The sequence below is a fragment of the Rattus rattus genome, chromosome 10 (genome assembly GCF_011064425.1).
Source record: "Rattus rattus isolate New Zealand chromosome 10, Rrattus_CSIRO_v1, whole genome shotgun sequence".
In the NCBI taxonomy this organism is placed as follows: Eukaryota; Metazoa; Chordata; class Mammalia; order Rodentia; family Muridae; genus Rattus; species Rattus rattus.
In genome coordinates this window covers 88,801,380-88,823,213 of record NC_046163.1, presented here as the reverse complement: position 1 = coordinate 88,823,213, position 21,834 = coordinate 88,801,380, and the positions used below count along the sequence as shown (strand labels likewise).

The window sequence follows — 21,834 nt, the reverse complement described above, 5'->3', positions numbered from 1 at the left end:
TTTATTTATATCCTCTTTAAGGACACCAAACATATTCATAATAACTCTCCTGAAGTCCTTTACTTATGCTTCAACTCTATTGCATTTCTTGAGTTCTACTACGATAACATTGCTGGATGCTTGAGGAAACATTTTGGTTTTGCTAATATTGATTATAATTTTTCTGCAGATCTCAGCCTCTGGATTTGGGATTACCATAATTCTAGGTGCTGTTATTTAGTCTTTTCATTGTTGCTTGATTGTTTTTTCTATATTTTGTTGGTATTGTTGTTGTTGTTGTTGTTGTTGCTGTTGTCATTATTGTTATCTTTTGTTTTATTAGACTGTGGTGAATGTGAGTTTTCTGGCAGGCAATGCTTCAGAGGCTTTATTGGGTATGATCACTGGAGGTCCTGGGTAAAATTTATGGGTACTGGGAATGACACCAGAGATGAAAGATAGGCCATATTATGTGTTCTGCTACAATCCTCTGAATATGTCTGTACAATTGAAATTGGGAGAGAAGAGGATAACTAAAGATTCCATACTCAATGCCCTGATAAATGTGGCAACGGTTTTCCAGAGATTGTCCTCTAGATTTGAAAGCTGAGAATAGGACTATATAAATATATACATGTATTTACAAACACACACAAATATGACTTTGTCATCTCCATATTCATCATTATAACATCAATTTTATAAATACAATGCCTACAAAGGTTGTGGGCTTTTTATTATTTTTTCAAAATGTTGAATGTTTGATAGCATGTTCATTCACTTGAGTAAATATTTTCCCAACACATATATAAACACTTCCCATAACATTTATATCTAAAAATAATTGCTGTCCCAATGTGAAAACAGATATGCATTAGCTTAAATCCATTCACAGTACACCAAGCCATTGAAATAAGAAATTCTACAATTCTCTTAACAAGTTAAAATAAAATCCATTTCATGCCTTTAGTTACATAATCAAATTTTATTCTAAATCTGCTTTAAGAAAGAGAGAATATACTTGAATTATCCTCCCTTTCAGCATAAAATTCTACATATTCATTTCGTTGAAATTAAAGTTCCTGGCAAAAGAGGAGCATTGAATATAGTGATACTATGCTGAAAAAGTTTGTGCAATCTCTATTTTACAAAAACAATAGCGATATAACTTATTTCATATGATAATTAAATACAAAGAAGTAAAGAGACAAGCAAAACCTATTATATCATTGCAAATGACATTCAAGGTCAACAATGTTATCTATGGCAGATACTTAAACAAGAAAAATACACTCTGCAAAACAATCACAATTTATTCATTTTGAAGCTATGTTAAAGTATAAAAACTAATATCCTTGAACTATGTATTTTGACGAAGTACAAATATAACAGTTTCTCCTTAATGCCAATGCAACCAACTACACTACTGTTGCTATCATAAAGCACTTTGAACAGTCAATATTCAGTCCCTTGACACATACAGCTTTTATGGATGATTGTTTGATGCACTGAATTTTCTTCCTAGATCCATCAATACTAGTAAAGAGTCAAACATCACTCATACAGCTCACTACAATTAAGTGTAACAACATCCCTCTTCAACATATTTGAATGTGCAAATGATATATCACAAATAACATCACTTCCCACATGCACTGAAGGATACCCTTATAACTGCAGCATTAATATAGTTTGCTGAAAAGACAGTATATTTCTTGGCCCTGAAATAAAATTAAAGTTATGAAACATATTTAGGATATTCTAGATTTTTATTAAGAAACACATTTATTTTTTTAATTGAACCATCTGTACATGTAACAGAGAGTACATTTGAACTTCATAATTAATTTCTTGAGATGAGAAACATTTTAATACTATTATTATTGTTGAATTGTCATAATCTAAATGAAGTTACTTTTCCTACTTTTGAAACTATATGTTGTATGTAGTCTTGGCTTGCCTGGGGATGATCTGAAACTATATTTTTATGAGAAAAATAATTGATAATAAAAGTGAAGTCTTTCTGGGCAGATGTCAAAATGACCTGAAACGAATAAAAATGCCAGTCCAGGCTACTAGACCAAGAAAAACTCTCAATTAACATAGATGAAGAAACCAAGCTTTTTCATGACAATACCAAATTTACTCATTAACTTTTCCCAATTCCAGGCCCACAAAGAATAATAGATAGAAACCACCAACAGAAGGAGGAAAACTACATCCTAGAAAAAGCAAGAAAGTAATTTTCTTTCAAGAAACCCAAATTAAGATAGCCACATAAACATAATTTCACCTCTAACAACAAAAATAACAGAAAGCAAGAATCACTTTTGCTTAATATCTCTTAATATCAATGGACTCAATTCCTGAATATAAACATACTGAATGACAGACTGGATACATAAACACAGAAACACCATCCGTGATGTCAAACTGCCTTACAGAAGATACATACAAACACACATACAGAACAATAGCGATAAAAACTGTATGGCATTTGTACAGAGACATGCAGGTAGACAAATTGAATAGAGTTGAAGACCCAGAAATAAACCCACACATCTATGGTCACTTGATCATTGATAAAAGTGCCAAAATCATCCAGTAGAAAAAAGATTTCGTTTTCAACAAATGTTTGCAATTCAATTGGTGGTCAACATGTAGAAAAATGCAAATCAATATATTCTTTTATCCTTGTGAACATCTGAAGTCCAAGTTGATCAAGGACCTCCACATAAAGTAAAATATAGTGAATCTAATGGAAGAGAAAGTGGAAAGGAACCTGGAAAGCCTTGGCACTGGGGAAATTTCCTGAATACAAAAACAATGGCTCAATCTCCATGATCAAAAATTATCGAATGGGACCTTATAAAATTAAGAAGCTTATTCAAGGCGAAGGACACTCTAAATAGGACAAACTGGCAACTCACATATTGGTAAATGATCTTTACCACACCTACATGCAAGAGAGGGATAATATCCAATATATACAAAGTATTCAAAAAGTTAAACTTCAGAGAACTAAATAACTGTATTTTAAAAAGGGACAGAGGGCTAAACAAGGAATTTTCAACTGAGGAAAATTGAATGGCCAAGAAATAATAAAGAAATGTTTTAAAATCCTTAGTCACCAGCGAAATACAAATCAAAACGACCCTGAGATTTCACCTCATACCAGTCAGGATAGCGAGGATCAAAAACTCAGGTGAGAGCAGATGCTGGCGAGGATGTTAAGAAAGAGGAACACTCCTCCATTGTTAATAGGATTGCAAGCTGGTACAACCACTCAGGAAATCAGTCTGGTGGTTCCTCAGAAAATTGGACATAGTACTACCTGAGAATCCAGCTATACCACTCCTGGGCATATACCCAAATGATGATCCTACATATAGCAAGGACACATGCTCCACTGTGTTCATAGCAGCCTTACTTATAATAGTCAGAAGCTAGAAAAACCCAGATGTTCCTAAGTAGAGGAATGGGATAGAGAAAATATAGTACATTTACACACTGGAGTACTACTCAGGTGTTCAAAACAATGACTTCACAACATTGTTTGGCAAGTGGATGGAATTAGAAAATATCATCCTGAGTGATGCAACCCAAACACAAAGAGCACACATGGTATACACTCACTGATAAGTAGATATTAGTCCCAATGCTTGTAATACCCATGACCCAATCCACAGCCCATGTGAAGCTCAAAAAGAAGAAAGACCAAAGTGTGCATGCTTCAGTCCTACTTTGAAGGGGAAACAAAATACCTGCAGGAGAAAAGAAGAAGACAAAATATGGAGCAGAGACTGAAGGAAAGGCCATTCAGAGACTGCCTCAGCTAGGGATCTACCTATATACTGTAAACCAAACACAGAAACTATTGCGGATGCCAAGAAATGCATGGTGATAGGAGTCTAATATACCTGTCACTTTAAAGGCTCTGCTAGAGCCTGAAAAATGCAGAGGTGGATGATGGCAGCCAACCATTGGACTAAGATAGGAGTCCCCAACCAAGGAGTTAGACAAAGGGCAGAAGAAGCTGAGGGGGATTGCAACTACATAGGGAAAACATTAGCCAACCAGATAGCCCAGAGCTTCGAGGGACTAAACCACCAACCAAAGTGTACACATGTAGTGACCCGTGGCTCTAGCTGCATGTGTAATAAAGGATGACCTTTTGGGGCATCAATTGAAAGAGAGGCCCTTTTGTCCTGTGAAGACTTGATGCCCCAGTGTAGAGTAATACCAGGGTGGGGAGCAAGTAGGGAGTGGACGGGTATGTTGGGGAACACCCTCATAGAAGTAGGAGGATGGGGGTGAGGGATGGGGGATTGGATAGGGGTTTGCTGGAGGGGAAACCTGGAAAGGGGAGAACATTTGAAATGTAAATTTAAAAAATGTGGTATGCATACATGGTATGCACTGCCTGATAAGAGGATATTAGCCTCAAACCTCGAATGCCCTCGAATACTATTCACAGACCATATGAAGCTCAAGAATTAAAAATACCAAAGTGTAGATGTTTCAGTCATTCTTAGAAGGGGGAACAAAATTCTCATATGAGGTAGAGGGTGGGAGGGATTTTGGAGGAAGGGCGGAGGATTAGGGGGAAAGAGGGGCAGGATCTGGTATTGGAGGAGAAGGAGATGATATACAGTGTCAGAAGTTTCAGTAAACGTGTGTAGCAATGGGGGATTAGAAACGCGGTAGCCATATGCAAGTCCCAAATGCCAGAAAAGCAAGAGGCCCGTAAGACCCAATGGGGAAGAGATCAGCTGAAATGCCCAACAACAGGAGGGAGATCCTATAGAGACCATATCCAGAGGTTAGGCAAGGTCCCTGGTTGGGCACTGGGGCCACCTACTTTTCTCCAAAATTTTAAATCAGAATTGTTCCTGTCTAAATGAAATATGGAGACAAAATGTGCAGCATGGACTATAGGACGGGCCATCAAGAGACTGCCCCACATATGGATCCATTCCATATGCAGCCACCAAACCCAAACACTATTTCCAATGCCAAGAACTGCTTGCTTACAGGAGCCTGCTCTAGCTGTCTCATGAGAGTCTCTGCCAGAGACTGACCAATATATAGATGTGGATGCATGCAACCATCCATCAGACAGAGCACAAGGGCCACAATAGAAGAGTTACTTAGGGGACAGACTGAGGAGCAAACGGTTTTTGCAACTACATAGGAAGAAGAAGAGTATCATCCAACCAGACACTCCCAGAGCTCACAGAGCTAAACCACCAACCAAAGAATATACATGTAGGAACCCATGGCTCCAGCTCCATATGTAGCAGAGGATGGCCGTATCTGGCATCAGTGGGAGGAGAGGCACTTGGTCCTGTGAAGGCTCCTTATCCCAGTGTAGGGAAATGCCAGGGCATTGAGGTAGGAGTGCTTTGGGGGGGGAAACTCATAGAATTAGTGGGAGGCTTGATGAGATAAGGGGTTTCTGAAGGTGAAACCAGGAAAGGGGATAACAATCGAAATGTAAATAAAATATCCAATAATAAATGACGAAGGAGAAAATGTACAAAGAAGTGAATTCCAATAGTAACAAAGTAGAATTAATGTATCATCTGTGTAATCTCTCTAGTATGGTACCACTGCTGTAAGATGAAATGAATATTCTTTCTCAATTCTTACTCATATAGTCCTAGTCTAAATTTCATATAAAGGACATTTTATTCTCTTATCATTTTGGTTTTAAGCCTATGCTTTAAGCGCTGACAAGGAAGAATTGTAGAAGCCAAAGACACTAAAAAGTCAGGAGAATATGACCCAAAGAATCAACTAAGCAGAGACTGTAGCTACTCACATAGAAAGAAATGGCAATCATATATCCTTAGTCTGCACTAAGTCCTTTCTAAAATTAAACATTTTGGTTGGTGCACTGATTTTTCTCTCTAGAATAATCAATCCTATCATGGAGCCAAACATCTCTCCCATATTTTTTTTTTTTTTTTTTTTTTTTTTTTTGAGGTTGGGACCGAACCCAGGGCCTTGCGCTTCCTAGGTAAGCGCGCTCTACCACTGAGCTAAATCCCCAGCCTCTCCCATATTTCATTACACAAAATTATTGTTCATCTTTGGATTATGGGACTCATAACAATTGGATTGGGGAGTCTGACATTTTTGCCTGTTCTTAGGATCTTTTTGATCCTACTGTGTTGCCCCTTCCAGCCTACATATGAGGCTAATTGCCTAATCTTACTTTACACTGTTGTGCTCTGTTTAGTCATTTTCCTTGGCAGGTCTGCTCTGTTCTGTAGGTAATTGAAAGAAGAGTGGATCTGAGGAAGAAGTGACATGGTAGTGGTTATAGACAGAAAAACGAGGTGTGTAGGGAGGAGAATCTACAGTTGCTATGTATTCTATGAGAGAAAAATAAGAAAATGAGCAAACAAACTTTTAATGCCATGTCATAACATGAGATTATGTTATGAAAAGGAACTTTCTAAATGAGTGGTTCTCAACCCTAAAATCCAGTTTCTCATGGTGTAGTGACCCCAAATATTAAAAGTATTTTGTTGCTACTTCATAACTGTGATTTTGCTATTGCTATTAACCATATGTGAATATCTGCTATTCAAAATACCTTGCATGACCCGCAAAGATGCTGAAATCCACAGATTGAAAACCAATAAGGTGAAATAGTTTAAACCTATGAAATAAGTGAGCATGCAATAAATATAAGGAGAGATCAAGGTTCTACAAAGGAGAAAATATTGATTGACATAGTTGTGGTCTAGAATAGTATTGAATTATGTTGAGATAGATCATTTTTATGTACAGAAATAGATAGCAATCAATAGTTTTGATTGTTTCCTCTACATGAAAAAGTATACATGGTCATTTGAAAACTTTGTAAGCTACTTTGTTTTCAGGATCTGATAGCTAATACACTTCACAAATAAATTTTAAAAGCAGTACAGAAAAATACTCTAGTGTGTTTTTAATTGTAATTCTTTCCTTTTGTTTTTGAGAGAGAGTATCAATTATACTCTAGAGGCAATTTCTATCTATAGCTAAGACTAACCTTTTCCTTATGATCTTCCAGCATCTCCCAAGTATTGATGTGATATGTGTTTGTCATGTTTTAAGAATTTATATTTATTTTGCTATGGTTTCGTTTTCTTTTAATAGCAATTTTTTATTTGTATGTATCTGTCCCCCCAACCCTGTCTAGTATGGGTAAAGGAACATACATATTAAAGAATTTATTAGGAAGCTGGGGGTGGTGGGGTGATGGAAGAGCCTTCCTGTTTCTCCCTATGCTCAGGCAGACTCTGTGCCACAGCTTTCTGTACCCAGATCTCGCTTTGACAAAGGTGGTCTCCTAGAGTGTTGACACACCTGAGATCACAGATGAAACCACCACTTCTTCTCCAAGTAACCAGTCTGGAGCCTTCAGGACACAGGAATGGAGGAATAGAGTGGGCCAGGACCCTTCCAGTTTCTGCCTGTGCTGAAAGCTAATTCTATGCCACAGCTTTCTATACCCAGATCCCACTGCGAGAAAGCTGATGTCCCAGTAGTGCTGACAAACAGGCTTACAGGAGGGTCAAGGCTCTGTCAGAGGTGTAGAGATCAGCTAACACCAGAGATAAGCAGATGGCCAGAGGCAAGGGCAAGAACCTAAGCAACAGAATCCAAGGCCACTTAGCATCATCAGAACTCAGATCCTCCACTACAAAAAGCCCTGGAGATCCCAACGTACCAGAAAAACAAGATTTTGATTTAAAATCACAAGTCATGATGATGTTAGAGGACTCTGAGAAGGACATATTTAACTCCCTTAAAGAAATACAAGATAACAAAGGTAAACAGGTAGAAGTCCTTAAAGAGGAAACACAGTATCTTTTAAGAATTAAATAAAAACACAATCAAATGGGTGAAGAAATTGAATAAAGCCATCCATGATCTAAAAATTCAAATAGAAACAAGAAATTGAAAAGGGAGACAACCCTAGAGATGCAAAACCTATGAAAGAAATCAGGAGTCATAAACTCAAGAATTACCAATAGAATGCAAGAGATAAAAGAGAGAATCTCTGGAGCAGAAGAGATCATAGAAAATATTGAGACAACCACCAAAGAAAATGCAGACACAAAAAGCTCCTAACACAAAATATCCAGGAAATCCAGGGCACAAGGAGAAGATCAAGTCTAAGGATAATAGGAATAGAAGAGAACGAAGACACACAACTTAAAGGGCCAATAAATATCTTCAGCAAAATTATAGAAGAAAACTTCCCTAACCCTATGAAAGAGATTCCCATGAATATACAAAAAGCCTACAGAACTCCCAAAAGATTGGACCAGAAAAGAAAATTTTCCCTTAACATAATGGTCCAAACAACAAATGCACAAAACAAACAGAGACTATTAAAAGCAGTAAGGGAAAAAAATGTCAAGAAACACATTAAGGCAGACTTATCAGAACCACACCAGTCTTCTCTACAGAGACTATGAAAGCTAGAAAATCCTCAGTAGATGTCATTTCAAGATATTACATCCAGCAAAACTCTCAACACAGAAGGAGAACCAAGATATTGCATAACAAAATCAAATTTACACAATACCTTTCCAAAATGCAGTCTTACAAAGAAAAATACACAAAAAACTCCAAAACAAGGTGGGAACCTACACCTGAGAAAAAGCAAGAAAGTAATCTTCTTGAAATAAACCCAAAGAAGATAGCAACACAAACAATTCTGGTTCTAACAATAAAAATAACAGGAAACAACATTCATTGGTCCCTAGTATCTCTCAACATCAATGGTCTCAGTTCCCCAATAAACAGTCATAGACTAACAGACTGGATACATAAAGAGGACTCAGCATTTTGCTGGTTATAGAAAATACACCTCAGTGAAAAAAAACAGACACTACCTCAGAGTACAAGGCTGAAAATCAATTTTCAAGCAAATGGTCCCAAGAAACAAGATGGAGTAGCCATTCTAATATAAAGTAAAATTGACTTTCAACCAAAAGTTATCAAAAAAGATAAGGAAGGCCACTTCATATTCATTAAAGGAAAAATATCCTCCAAGATGAACTCTCAATTCTGAATATCTAGGCTCCAAAAGGAAGGGCACCTACATTAATAAAATAATCATTATGATAGCTAACGTGTCATTACTGTCCTTTATTCACAGAAAATTTAAAAGTAATGGTATTATAATGATCATAGTTTTTATAATTAGCATATTATAAATCTAGTTATTCATGATAAAAAATATTGCAGTTGATTCATTATAGATAATACTGTAAGTTTGTATATTTATATTTTCAATGTATGAACAAAAATTATGCAAAGAATATGGTTCCTATAAAATATTATAGCATTGTCAATTAGATTTATATCATTTCTTTTCTTAGGAAAAAAATACAGTACCTTAAAACACAAATAGTACTCAGTTAATATGGACATGTTAAATCTGAAATCTAAGGTTTGTGATAATGATAGAATGTTGATAACAAATCAAACACCCATCAAGCAAGGGTCTGCAGCTTCTCAACCCATGCTTTGTACTAAGGGTACATCTCAAGCTCTCCTACACAAGCCTTCTTTACTGATTCACTTGAGAAATTCACTTGACTCTGTTGCACCCTCCAAATACCACATATCTCTCTCCTTCCCCCTCCCCCATGTTTTGAAGATTAGACAGCTTTTATGGCCTACAGTTTCTTTCAAGTTCTTTCGATCCGACTTTCACCACCATCACTTAGGAAGCTCCACACTGGAAGGGCTGTGTGATTGACATTCTGTCTGCTAAACTCAGTGTTGATCCACAGTCTGATTATCCTAGGGACTGTGGAGCATTAAATGTTGTATTACAAGGCTGTTTAAACTAAGGTTTATTATTATTATTGCTATTATTATTCTTTTACTACTACTACTACTACTACTACAACTACTACTACTACTACTGCTGCTGCTGCTGCTACTACTACTATTATTATTCTCAGTATTGCCTTTAATGGATACATAATTTTAACTCTGACTTAAGATGGAAAAAAACGAGGTGCATAAGATTTAAACAACAGCTGAGAAGACAGAGATCGAACTCAGATCTTATTTATTATATTTATTTATTTTATTTTTTTATATTTTATTTTTTTTATTAACTTGAGTATTTCTTATTTACATTTCGAATGTTATTCCCTTTCCCGGTTTCCGGGCAAACATCCCCATAATCCCTCCCCCTCCCCTTCTTTATGGGTGTTCCCCTCCCCACCCTCCCCCCAACAATCACTTTCACTGGGGGTTTAGTCTTAGCAGGACCAAGGGCTTCCCATTCCACTGGTGATCTTACTAGGATATTAATTGCTACCTATGAGGTCAGAGTCCAGGGTCAGTCCATGTATAGTCTTTAGGTAGTGGCTTAGTCCCTGGAAGCTCTAGTTGCTTGGCATTGTAGTTCATAAGGGGTCACGAGCCCCTTCAAGTTCTTCCAGTACTTTCTCTGATTCCTCCAACGGGGATCCTATTCTCAGTTCAGTGGTTTGCTGCTGGCATTCGCCTCTGCGTTTGCTGTATTCTGGCTGTGTCTCTCAGGAGAGATCTACATCCAGCTCCTGTTGGCCTGCACTTCTTTGCTTCATCCATCTTGTCTAATTGGGTGGCTTTATATGTAAGGGCCACATGTGGGGCAGGCTCTGAATGGGTGTTCCTTCTGTCTCTGTTCTAAACTTTGCCTCTCTCTTCCCTGCCAAGGGTATTGTTCCCCTTTTAAAGAAGGAGTGAGGCATTCACATTTTGATCATCCGTCTTGAGTTTCATGTGTTCTATGCATCTAGGGTAATTCAAGCATTTGGGCTAATAGCCACTTATCAATGTGTGCATACCATGTGTGTTTTTCTGTGATTGGGTTACCTCACTCAGGATGATATTTTCCAGTTCCAACCATTTGTCTATGAATTTCATAAAGGCATTGTTTTTGATATCTGAGTAATATTCAATTGTGTAGATGTACCACATTTTCTGTATCCATTCCTCTGTTGAAGGGCATCTGGGTTCTTTTCAGCTTCTGGCTATTATAAATAAGGCTGCTATGAACATAGTGGAGCACGTGTCTTTTTTATATCTTGGGGCATCTTTTGGGTATATGCCCAAGAGAGGTATAGCTGGATCCTCAGGTAGTTCAATGTCCAATTTTCTGAGGAATCTCCAGACTGATTTCCAGAATGGTTTTACCAGTCTGCAATCCCACCAACAATGGAGGAGTGTTCCTCTTTCTCCACATCCTCGCCAGCATTTATTGTCACCTGAGTTTTTGATCTTAGCCATTCTCACTGGTGTGAGGTGATATCTCAGGGTTGTTTTGATTTGCATTTCCCTTATGACTAAAGATGTTGAACATTTCTTTAGATGTTTCTCAGCCATTCAGCATTCCTCAGCTGTGAATTCTTTGTTTAGCTCTGAACCCCATTTTTTAATAGGGTTATTTGTCTCCTTGCGGTCTAACTTCTTGAGGTCTTTGTATATTTTGGATATAAGGCCTCTATCTGTTGTAGGATTGGTAAAGATCTTTTCCCAATCTGTTGGTTGTCGTTTTGTCCTAACCACAGTGTCCTTTGCCTTACAGAAGCTTTACAGTTTTATGAGATTCCATTTTTCGATTCTTTCTTCTTTTTTTTTTCTCTTTTTTCTTTTTTTCGGAGCAGGGGACCGAACCCAGGGCCTTGCGATTGCCAGGTAAGTGCTCTATCACTGAGCTAAATCCCCAACCCCGAGATTCCATTCGTCGATTCTTGATCTTAGAGCATAATCCATTGGTGTTTTGTTCAGGAAAATTTTTCCAGTGCCCATGTGTTCGAGATGCTGCCCTAGTTTTTCTTCTATTAGTTTGAGTGTTTCTGGTTTGATGTGGAGGTCCTTGATCCACTTGGACTTAAGCTTTGTACAGGGTGATAAGCATGGATCGATTTGCATTCTTCTACTAGTTGACCTCCAGTTGAACCAGCACCATTTGCTGAAAATGCTATCTTTTTTCCATTGAATGGTTTTGGCTCCTTTGTCAAAAATCGGATGCCCATATTTGTGTGGGTTCATTTCTGGGTCTTCAATTCTGTTCCATTGGTCTATCTGTCTGTCTCTGTACCAATACCATGCAGTTTTTATCACTATTGCTCTGTAATATTGCTTCAGTTCAGGCATAGTGATTACCCCTGAAGTCCATTTATTGTTGAGAATAGTTTTAGCTATCCTGGGTTTTTTGTTCTTCCAGATGAATTTGCAAATTGTTCTGTCTAACTCTTTGAAGAATTGGATTGGTATTTTGATGGGGATTGTATTGAATCTGTAGATCGCTTTTGGTAAAATGGCCATTTTTACTATATTAATCCTGCCAATCCATGAGCATGGGAGATCTTTCTATCTTCTGAGGTCTTCTTCAATTTCTTTCTTCAGAGTCTTGAAGTTTTTATTGTACAGATCTTTTACTTGCTTGGTTTAAGTCACACTGAGGTACTTTATATTATTTGGGTCTATTATGAAGAATGTTGTTTCCCTAATTTCTTTCTCGGCTTGTTTCTCTTTTGTGTAGAGGAAGGCTACTGGTTTATTTGAGTTAATTTTATACCCAGCCACTTTGCTGAAGTTGTTTATCAGCTTTAGTAGTTCTCTGGTGGAACTTTTGGGATCACTTAAATATACTATCATATCATCTGCAAATAGTGATATTTTGACTTCTTCTTTTCCGATCTGTATCCCCTTGACCTCCTTTTGTTGTCTGATTACTCTGGCTAGAACTTCAAGAACTATATTGAATAAGTAGGGAGAGAGTGGGCAGCCTTGTTTAGTCCCTGATTTTAGTGGGATTGCTTCAAGTTTCTCTCCATTTAGTTTAATGTTAGCAACTGGTTTGCTGTATATGGCTTTTACTATGTTTAGGTATGGGCCTTGAATTCCTATTCTTTCCAGGACTTTTATCATGAAGGGGTGTTGAATTTTGTCAAATGCTTTCTCAGCGTCTAATGAAATGATCATGTGGTTTTGTTTATTTTTATTAGGTATTTTTATTTACATTTCAAATGTTATTCCCTTTCCTGTTTCCCTGGCCATAAGCCCCCTATCCCATCCCTCTCCCCTTTTTTCATAAGGGTATTGCCCTTTCCTAACCACCTCCTGTTCCTGCCCCTACCCCAACATTCCCCTACACTGGGGGTCCAGCCTTGGCAGGACAAAGGGATTCTCCACCCATTGGTGCCAAACAAGGCCATCCTCTGTTGCATGTGCAGGTGGAGTTATGGTTCTGCCCATGGGCAGTGTTTAGGTAGTGGCTTAGTCCCTGGGAATTCTGTTTGGTCGGTATTGTTCTTATAGGGTTGCAAACCCTTCAGCTCCTTCAAACCTTTCTCTAATTCTTCCCATAGGGACTCCATTTTCAGTTCAATGGTTTCCTGATAGGATTCACATCTGTTTTTGATGTGCTCTGGCAGAGCCTCTCAGGAGACAGCTATATCAGGCTCCTGTCAGCATGCACTTCTTGGCTTCATCAATATTATGTAGTTTTGGTGATTCTCTCTCTCTCTCTCTCTATATATATATATATATATATATATATATATATATATATATATATATAGTCTAGAATGCCTGTGGAGCAGGATCTGAATGGCCATTCCTACAGTCTCTCCTCCAGACTTTGTCTCCATGTTCTCTCCCATTAATATTTTTGTTCCCCCTTTTAAGAAGGACTGAAACATCTGCCTTTTAAGCTTCATGTGGTCTGTGGGTTACATCTTGGGTAATTTGAACATTTGGGCTAATACCCACTTATCAGTAAGTGCATACCATATGTGTTCTCTCCTGATTGTGTTGCCTTACTTAGGATGGAATTCTCTAGTTGAAATCATTTGGCTATGAATTTTGTGAAGTCATTGTTTTTGATAGCTATGTAATACTCCACTGTATAGATGTGACACATTTTCTGTACCCATTTTTCTGTTAAAGGGCATCTGGGTTCTTTTAAGCTTCGTGTTATTATAAATAAGGTTGCTATGAACATAGTGGAGCATGTGTCTTTGTTATATATGTTGGCACATCATTTGGGTATATGCCCAGGAGTGTTATAACTGGATCATCATGTACTACAATGTCCAATTTTCTGAGGAAACTCCAGACTGAATTCTAGAGTGGTTGTACCAGCTTCTAATCCCATCGACATTGGAGGAGTGTTCCTGTTTTTACACATTCTTGCCAGCACCTGTTGTCACCTGAGATTTTTTGTCAGGGAGGGTACAGAGGGTACCTGGAAGAGAATGGGGGACAAGAGACACGAAGAAGGGCACCAAGAAAAGAGTCTGATCAAAGCGACAATTTTATTTTTTCCCAAGGCTGAATTTATACCATAACAAATGTAACAGAGGGAGGAGAAAAGTGTGAAACATTTATGCAGGCCAAGGACACAGTTCTTGTGGTCATACAAACGGCTGACATCAACAGGATTTTAGAAAGGTCACAGGTTTGTCGTATCTTTTAGTCAGCATGATGTTGGTTTTTCAGAAAGGTCGTCACATTGGGCAACTTGACATCAGATGTATTTCTCAGCAAGGTCAGAACTTTATCATATCATTATTCATCCTGACCACTAGATGTGTATTAATCTTCTGCAGTTGGCTAGAAAAATATTTTCCATCAATCCAGTCATATTTAACATTAACCATAATATTAACATCAATAATAGAGGGTTTCAAAGGCATTGCTCCCAATAATTTTGATCTTAGACATTCTGACTGGTGTGAGGTGAAATCTCAGGGTTGTTTTGATTTGCGTTACCCTGATGACTAAGGATGTTGAACATTTCTTTAGGTACTTTTCAACCATTTGATATTCCTCAATGGATAATTCTTTGTTTAGCTCTGTACCCCATTTTAATAAGGTTATTTGATTCTCTGGAGTCTAACTTCTTGAGTTCTTTGTATTTTTTGGATATTAGCTCTTTATTGGATGTATGAATGGGAAAGAACTTTTCCCAGTCTGTATGTTGCCACTTTTTCCTAATGATAATGTCCTTTCCCTTACAGAAGCTATATGGTCCTATTTGTCAATTGTTGATCTTAGAGCATAAGCCACTGGTGTTTTGTTCAGGATAATTTCACCAGTGCCCATGGGTTCGAGGCTATTCCCCACTTGTTTTCTATTAGTGTGAGTGTATCTGGTTTTATATGGGTCTTTGATCCATTTCTGGTTCTTCAATTTTATTCCATTATCTACCTGCCTCTCTTTGTTCCAATACTATATAGTTTTTATCACTATTTCTCTGTAATAAAGGCTGAGGGCAAGGATGGTGATTTCTCCCAGAATTTCTTTTATTTTTAAGTATATTTTTCAATATCCTTGGTTATTTGTTATTCTAAATGCATTTGCAAATTGTTCTTTCTAACTGTATGAAGAATAGACATGGAATTTTCATGGGGATTGCATTGAATCTGTAGATTGTTTTTGTTAAGTGGATCATTTTTACTATAGTGATACTGACAATCCATGAGCATGGGAGACCTTTCCATCTTCTGAGATCTTCCTCAATTTTTATTATAATATTATAATTTTTGATAATGTCTTTGTACTTTAAATTGAGATAATTCTGATATGGTCTCTATTTAAGGCAATACCTTCAATTACATATAAGTATTATGAAGGAATGTAGTAACTACACGTAAGTCTTGAATTGATACCAATAATGTTCTGAACCTGGAATGTTTACCCTGAAATCCACTTTGTGAGAGCTAATTTTCAGCCTGTTGGCAGTATTTGCAAAGGTGGTTTCATCTTTAAGTAAGTCCCAGTTGGAGGACACAAGTCACTAATTGTGGACCTTTGAATGTTCAAATCCAACCCTTCTTTCTCTACCCCTATTTTTTTGTCCAATTCCCCTGTGGATACGTCTGTCTCACTCTCTCACTATCATTGATGGCTTCCTTGCCATGCTTTCCTTCTATGCAACTTTATCCTTGAATAGATTCTGTAAGGCACTTGATCACAGCAATACAAAAACATCTAAATAAATTATTAAAAAACAAAACAAAATGAATACAAAACAAGAAAATTCAGGAGAAGGCAGAGGCATGGTGGCAAATGTAAATCAGCTCTGATAATGTACATTCAAATTAACCGTTTTTTTCCATGCTAATAAATATAGTCATGAAGCTTTTAATACACTCAAAAAACAGAGTATTAAAACATTATTTGACAACAGGTACTCTGGGTACCTCTGTGCTTTGAGTAAGTGCTTGTAACTGAATCCTGGCATCAATTTTGCAGAATCTTGTGATTTGGGACTGAGTCAGCACAAAACATCATAGTGTTGTTTTGTGGATCTACTTATATTAATGAGTTTCTAGTAATTTCTGCTCTGCATTCTTGAGTCATCTATCATTGCAGAGGTAATTACTTAATTGTTTTACTTAATATTTATGAAATCCCCCTTCCTATTAAGAGATAAAGTCAAGCAACACAGAAACAGCTTTGTTTCTTTTTCTTTTGCGGAGTATTAAAGACACTTTCCAACTAGTCAAAAGTATAGTAGGAATTTAGTCAATATTTTGTATGCTGGTTTGAACATGTGTGACCCATGGGAAGTGGTACTATGAGAAATTGTAGCCATGTTGGAGTAGGTGTGGATTTTTTTTTTTTTTTTTTTTTTTGGAAATGCTTCACTATGTATGTGAGCTTTTAGGACTCCTTGGCTCAAGCTCCACCTAGTGTGGAACTCTTTCCCTCTTGGCTACTTTCAGATACTTTTTCTCCAGTACCGTGTCTGCTTGCAGGCTGCCATGCTTCCTTCCATGATGATAAATAATGGACTGAAACTCTGAAACTGAAAGCCAGCCCCAATTAAATATTTGCCATTACAAGACTTGCCTTGGTCATGAGGTCTCTTCATAGCAATAGAACCTTGACTAATACAGAAATTATTACCAGTGACTGGAATATTGTGGCAGGCTTAAAAATTCTTATGTTTGGAGGAATGGGGGTTTGGGAACTTTGAAAAGAAGTAGGATGCTTTAAGTGGGGCTTTATAAGCCATTACAGAAGAAGCATGGAAGACCCTAGTGCTGTGAGTAATTTGAATGCTGGGGGCATGGCTCAAGAGGTGTCAGAGGACAAAACCTTTAGTAAGTTGCCTAGAGAACATTGATATGATACCTGGTTGAAGAAAGTTGGGTCATTTTGCATTTGACCAATGTATCTGCCTGAAGCTAAGGTAAAAGAATTCAACTTAATAGCATTGACAAAATATTGCTACAAACTACATATTTTAGAGATTGTCCTGTGGTTCACTCTTAGAAAGATCATAAAGGAAATATAGCAAATGTAAGGCTCAAGTAATACATGGGCACCAGGTAGTAGAATGGAGCTAAATGCTGTGTTAAAGAAAATAAACATATTAAGGGGGTGGTGACCTCAGGGTTAAGTCCATCTAGCTATGTTTATTGTTTATTTATTTGCAATTGAATGAGGGATAGTCACTATGTTAGGCATATTAGGCACTGTTATAACTGGGTTATTCTTTTTCTTTAGATATAAGAAAATATGCTTGTGAGTCAAGTTGACAAGGAATAAATTTTGATGTCTATTGTAAATGGTCAAATTGACTGTATTAGAAATGAACTACAATTCAGAAATAGAGGCCACACCTGTGATTCAGATCTTGAAACATAGTGACCATGCTTATAAGAATCTTGTGAAAAGGAATTGAAGAAAAACTTAGGTCCATGTGTGGTGATACATAGTTTTAATCCTAAAAGACAAAGGAAGGAGGTCTCTGAATTCAAGGTAAGCCTAGCACAGAAGAAGTTCTGGGCAAAGTGTAGCATAGGCAGTAAAGGAGTTGGACAACCCAAACCTGGTAATAATATAGTAAAACAAGGAGGGCATGGTTCAGCCCCAAAAAGTAGCAGAATTCTACAGCTTCTGCCATGTAGCACTGGCTTTATCCTCAAGAATAGAAGAGGCTACTGGAACAATTGATCTTGGTTAGCTCGAGCTGAAAATTAATAGGTAATTAAGAAGAGATGAAACTCACTGTGAGCTGAAAACCTCTGGAAAGTGTTTTATGAATATACAACGAAGCTGTGTACAGAGATAGACTTCATGCCTATAGCCAGACTTGGTAATATAAAATAATTACCCAGGTTATACTATTTTTGATGTCATAAAAGTAATATGGTGAACAGATAAAACATGGCACGTGAGAGGCCAAAAAATGCCATTGGAGAAGGTATAACCACTGTAGCACATGATAGTGCAGGACTGAAGAAGATGACGAGATACTATAAGAGGCTATAGGTAAAGTCTAGCTGCAGAAGATCACAAATTATTGGAGACAACGGTCCCCGTGCATGACCACCAAGGGAGCAGCAGCAATGGAGTTAAGCGGAGCCTAGAGAGTGACAAGGGCAGAGTTGCTAAATGACCTAAGACATTTGGAGAAGCCAAAGAGATCATGGAGGATCTTAGATATTAGAACAAGAAGATTTCAAGTCGAAGTTGCCTTAGATACCTCAAGAAGTTTGAGAAGCCAGTAGTGTATGATAACCTCCTTGTTGGTAACAAGGAGGAGCCCAAGATAACACTAACCTGTACCCTGACCTTGACCATAACCATGACCCAGACCTAACCTATCCCAAGCCTTAATCGTAACATGACCCTAACCTTACCCCTGAGCCTAAGTGTAACCTTAACTTTAACCCTAACCCTAATGCTAACTCTAACTCTATCTCTAACTCTAACACTTGTACACTTCTTCCAACAAGGCCACACCTGTTTCAACAAGGTCAAACCATCAAACATTGCCACTTCCCATGGACCAAACATTCTACACCCGGGTTTCCTTAGATATGATCAAGCCCTTGATTCTATGGTGAATTATGTAGCTATAGCAAAGTGCAAAACATATTAAGTCCAATTTCAAAATTCACTGTAGTCCTTCACAGTCTCAACAATGTTTAAAAGTCCAAAGCTCAAAGTCTCTTCTGAGATTCATATACTTTCTTTATTGTAATCCCCTATAAAATCAAGATCAAAGAGCAGAGCACATTCCTACAACATTGAAGGATATATAATACCGTTCCAAAGAATCATAGTAAGGAATACTAGACTAAAGCAAAACTGAAACCAGCTAGGTAAAATCTCAACTATGTATCTTCATGCCTATATCCAACTTCATTCAGCTTTATTGACCGCAACACATGTTATTCTCTTGGGCCTTGTTGGTAAATGTGCATTAACACCAAAAGCAAAGCCACGCATTCACTGACACCTACAAAGCCATATTAAAATCTCATAAACCAGTACACATGTAGCTAGTGATATTAATGCATTTATTTTTTTTATGTCTATTGTTACCTGCTGTGTTATATGGTGGTTTCCTCTGCGTGTTTTACAAATCTATTTTTGGTGAAATTTAAACACACTTCATTTACATTGCAGGTTAAATGTGTTTGAATAATATATACATAATCAAAAGTAAGTCAGAACTTTAACAATAATAAAATGGAGTGGTGCATTTTCCTTTACTAAGGTTTCTCCTTTTCAATTTTGGAATTTTTATTTTCTGCATATTAGATATCTTCATGACTTCTGTTTTAGAACATGATGTTAATTCATTATCAGTGGAGGTATATAATAGACCAGAAAAATTAAAGAATAGTTTAAGTTCAGAGAAATAATCAAGCTGAGGTTGCTTGTCACAATTTCATCTTAAATACTCAAACATTTTAAGTTTGTGAAATTGAGAGAATTCTAAGACAAAATTTGACCCTTATAGCAAGACTTACACTTCCAAAAAGTGGTTAGTCCAAAATACTGTAACAACAGCTGTTCTCATAGAATATTAGCATTTCTGCTTATGGCAGCAGCTGCTTCTCAGAAGTGCAAAGAAATGCAAACATGAGAAATGATCATTTTTAACATTAACTTGAGTTTAAAAATCAGGGACATTCATCACTCCTTAAAGTAATGGATGCATATTTTTAATAAGTATTTTATTCCTGAAGCAGGGTTTGATGCATTCAGAGACTCAGAGGCCATACTTATTAGCTGTAAAAAGGTGCATCTCCACAGTTTTTAACTATTCTTCATATTATATATATGATCTTTGATGGAATGGGAGACAAAAATACAATAAATTGCACATCTCTTAGTCTTTCCATAGTTCATTTGTACACATTTGTGGATATGAACATGGATTTATATCCATAATTGATAATAAAATATATGAAAGATAAAATTTTTCCTAATATTTTAAGTGAATAATTGCCATCTCCAGTCCTTTAAAGGAAAATTTTGGTATATATAGATCATTCTCTAAATAGGTAGATTCTTGTTTTAGATGCTATTTTATATTCATTTTCCTGAGAATGTGTATTTTAAACACATTGTCGTGAATAACTTATTTTTACCACATCAATTACATTATTAAAGAAGCATGGTCAGGTGTTCTAAAGGAGGGATGAAAGGAACATAACGGAGTGTGATAAATAATGGAGTTCTAGCTTCTGCTAGGTGCCTATCTGGACCACCAAGTTCTGCCTGCAGTCTTCAACTTGCCAGCTGGGGTGCTGGTGGTTGTTCTGGAAGCTGCAGCTGTCTGGTGTTCCGGGTGGCTAAGGTCAGAAACTGGCACTGCTGCTGCCTCTGGCACCTACTGGAGTCTCATGCTGGTGTGCATGCTGGTCACCCTGTGCTTGGCTTCCTTGGCCCCAACCCATTGTTAACTGCCAGGTCTTATTGCTCAGCTGCTCAGTGTCCTGTTCTTTGTCATGGGCTTCCTCATAATCTCCTTCCCTTGATGTAGGGGTTATATCATAATTAATGCAGTGGCTGGCTACTTGTACATCTTCATACTAGGGATGGGCTCGTGGGGCTAGGCTTCCTCAACATAATCTTTATGTGATCTGAAAGTGACTGCCAGGGTCCAAACTGGCTACAAACTGAGTGTTGTCATTCACATCAAGGAGGGAGGAAACAGCCTGAAGGTGGTGGCTCTGGCCCAGCTGACTCTCATACTTTTGGGGCTTCAGAATGCAGTGCTTTTGATTACTGATGTTTCTTATACAACTATCTGATGACATCTTCAGTTGGACTGCTTCTGATTCAGCTTCTGAATTCTTACTTGGGTACCACAGTGAGGGGAATGAAAAACATCATTGCAGAACAATGTTAGTAGATATTTTGTCTTTTGGTTTCAGAATGTTAAGCATAGGCCTCATGTTTCATGTAGTTCATCACATTCAAATGGAATTGAATCCAGCTATCATAACTTGTGACAAGGAACTGAAAAGCTCTGATTAAAGGAAATCAACCAATCCCATTGGCCCCTCTACAACAAGATGACCCTCACATTTTCTGGAGGTGGAATCAGTATTGTATGATACTTACAAACTGTGATTATTGAAATCCTGGTTTGCTGGCCAGGCCTAGAAGTCAGAGACAAGTCCTGTTGTATTATGGCACAAACAAAATCAGTAGATTTTTAAATTGCACAATTTTCTAAAAACAAGAATCATTTTCTGGGCCTGTAAATGTAAATGTAAATGCAGCTTTGGGTGCTCCTTGTCATACCTGTAATGACATATAGGTGTGTACTTTAATTTTTTTTTTAATTATTTTATTGCTGGTACTTATGAACAGAGAAACAACACAAACATTCTTTTTCTGTTTAGTATATTTATAAATTGCATGACTAGCTGTGTGCATCTGTCCTTACCAATGTGTAAAAGTATACAGTTCTCAATGGATCATTGTTGGTTGTTTTTTCCTTGTGTAGTCTGTCCAGAAGGCATAAACCCTGCTATTTTGTTTATTATTCACTGGTTTGTTTCGAAAAGAAAACTT

General features: G+C 37.3%; 1 pseudogene; it reads left to right on the top strand.

Moving 5' to 3' along the window:
• LOC116910972 overlaps positions 1-21,371 on the top strand; it is a 35,010-nt pseudogene extending 13,639 nt beyond the window's left edge.
• The last annotated feature ends 463 nt before the right edge of the window (positions 21,372-21,834 follow it).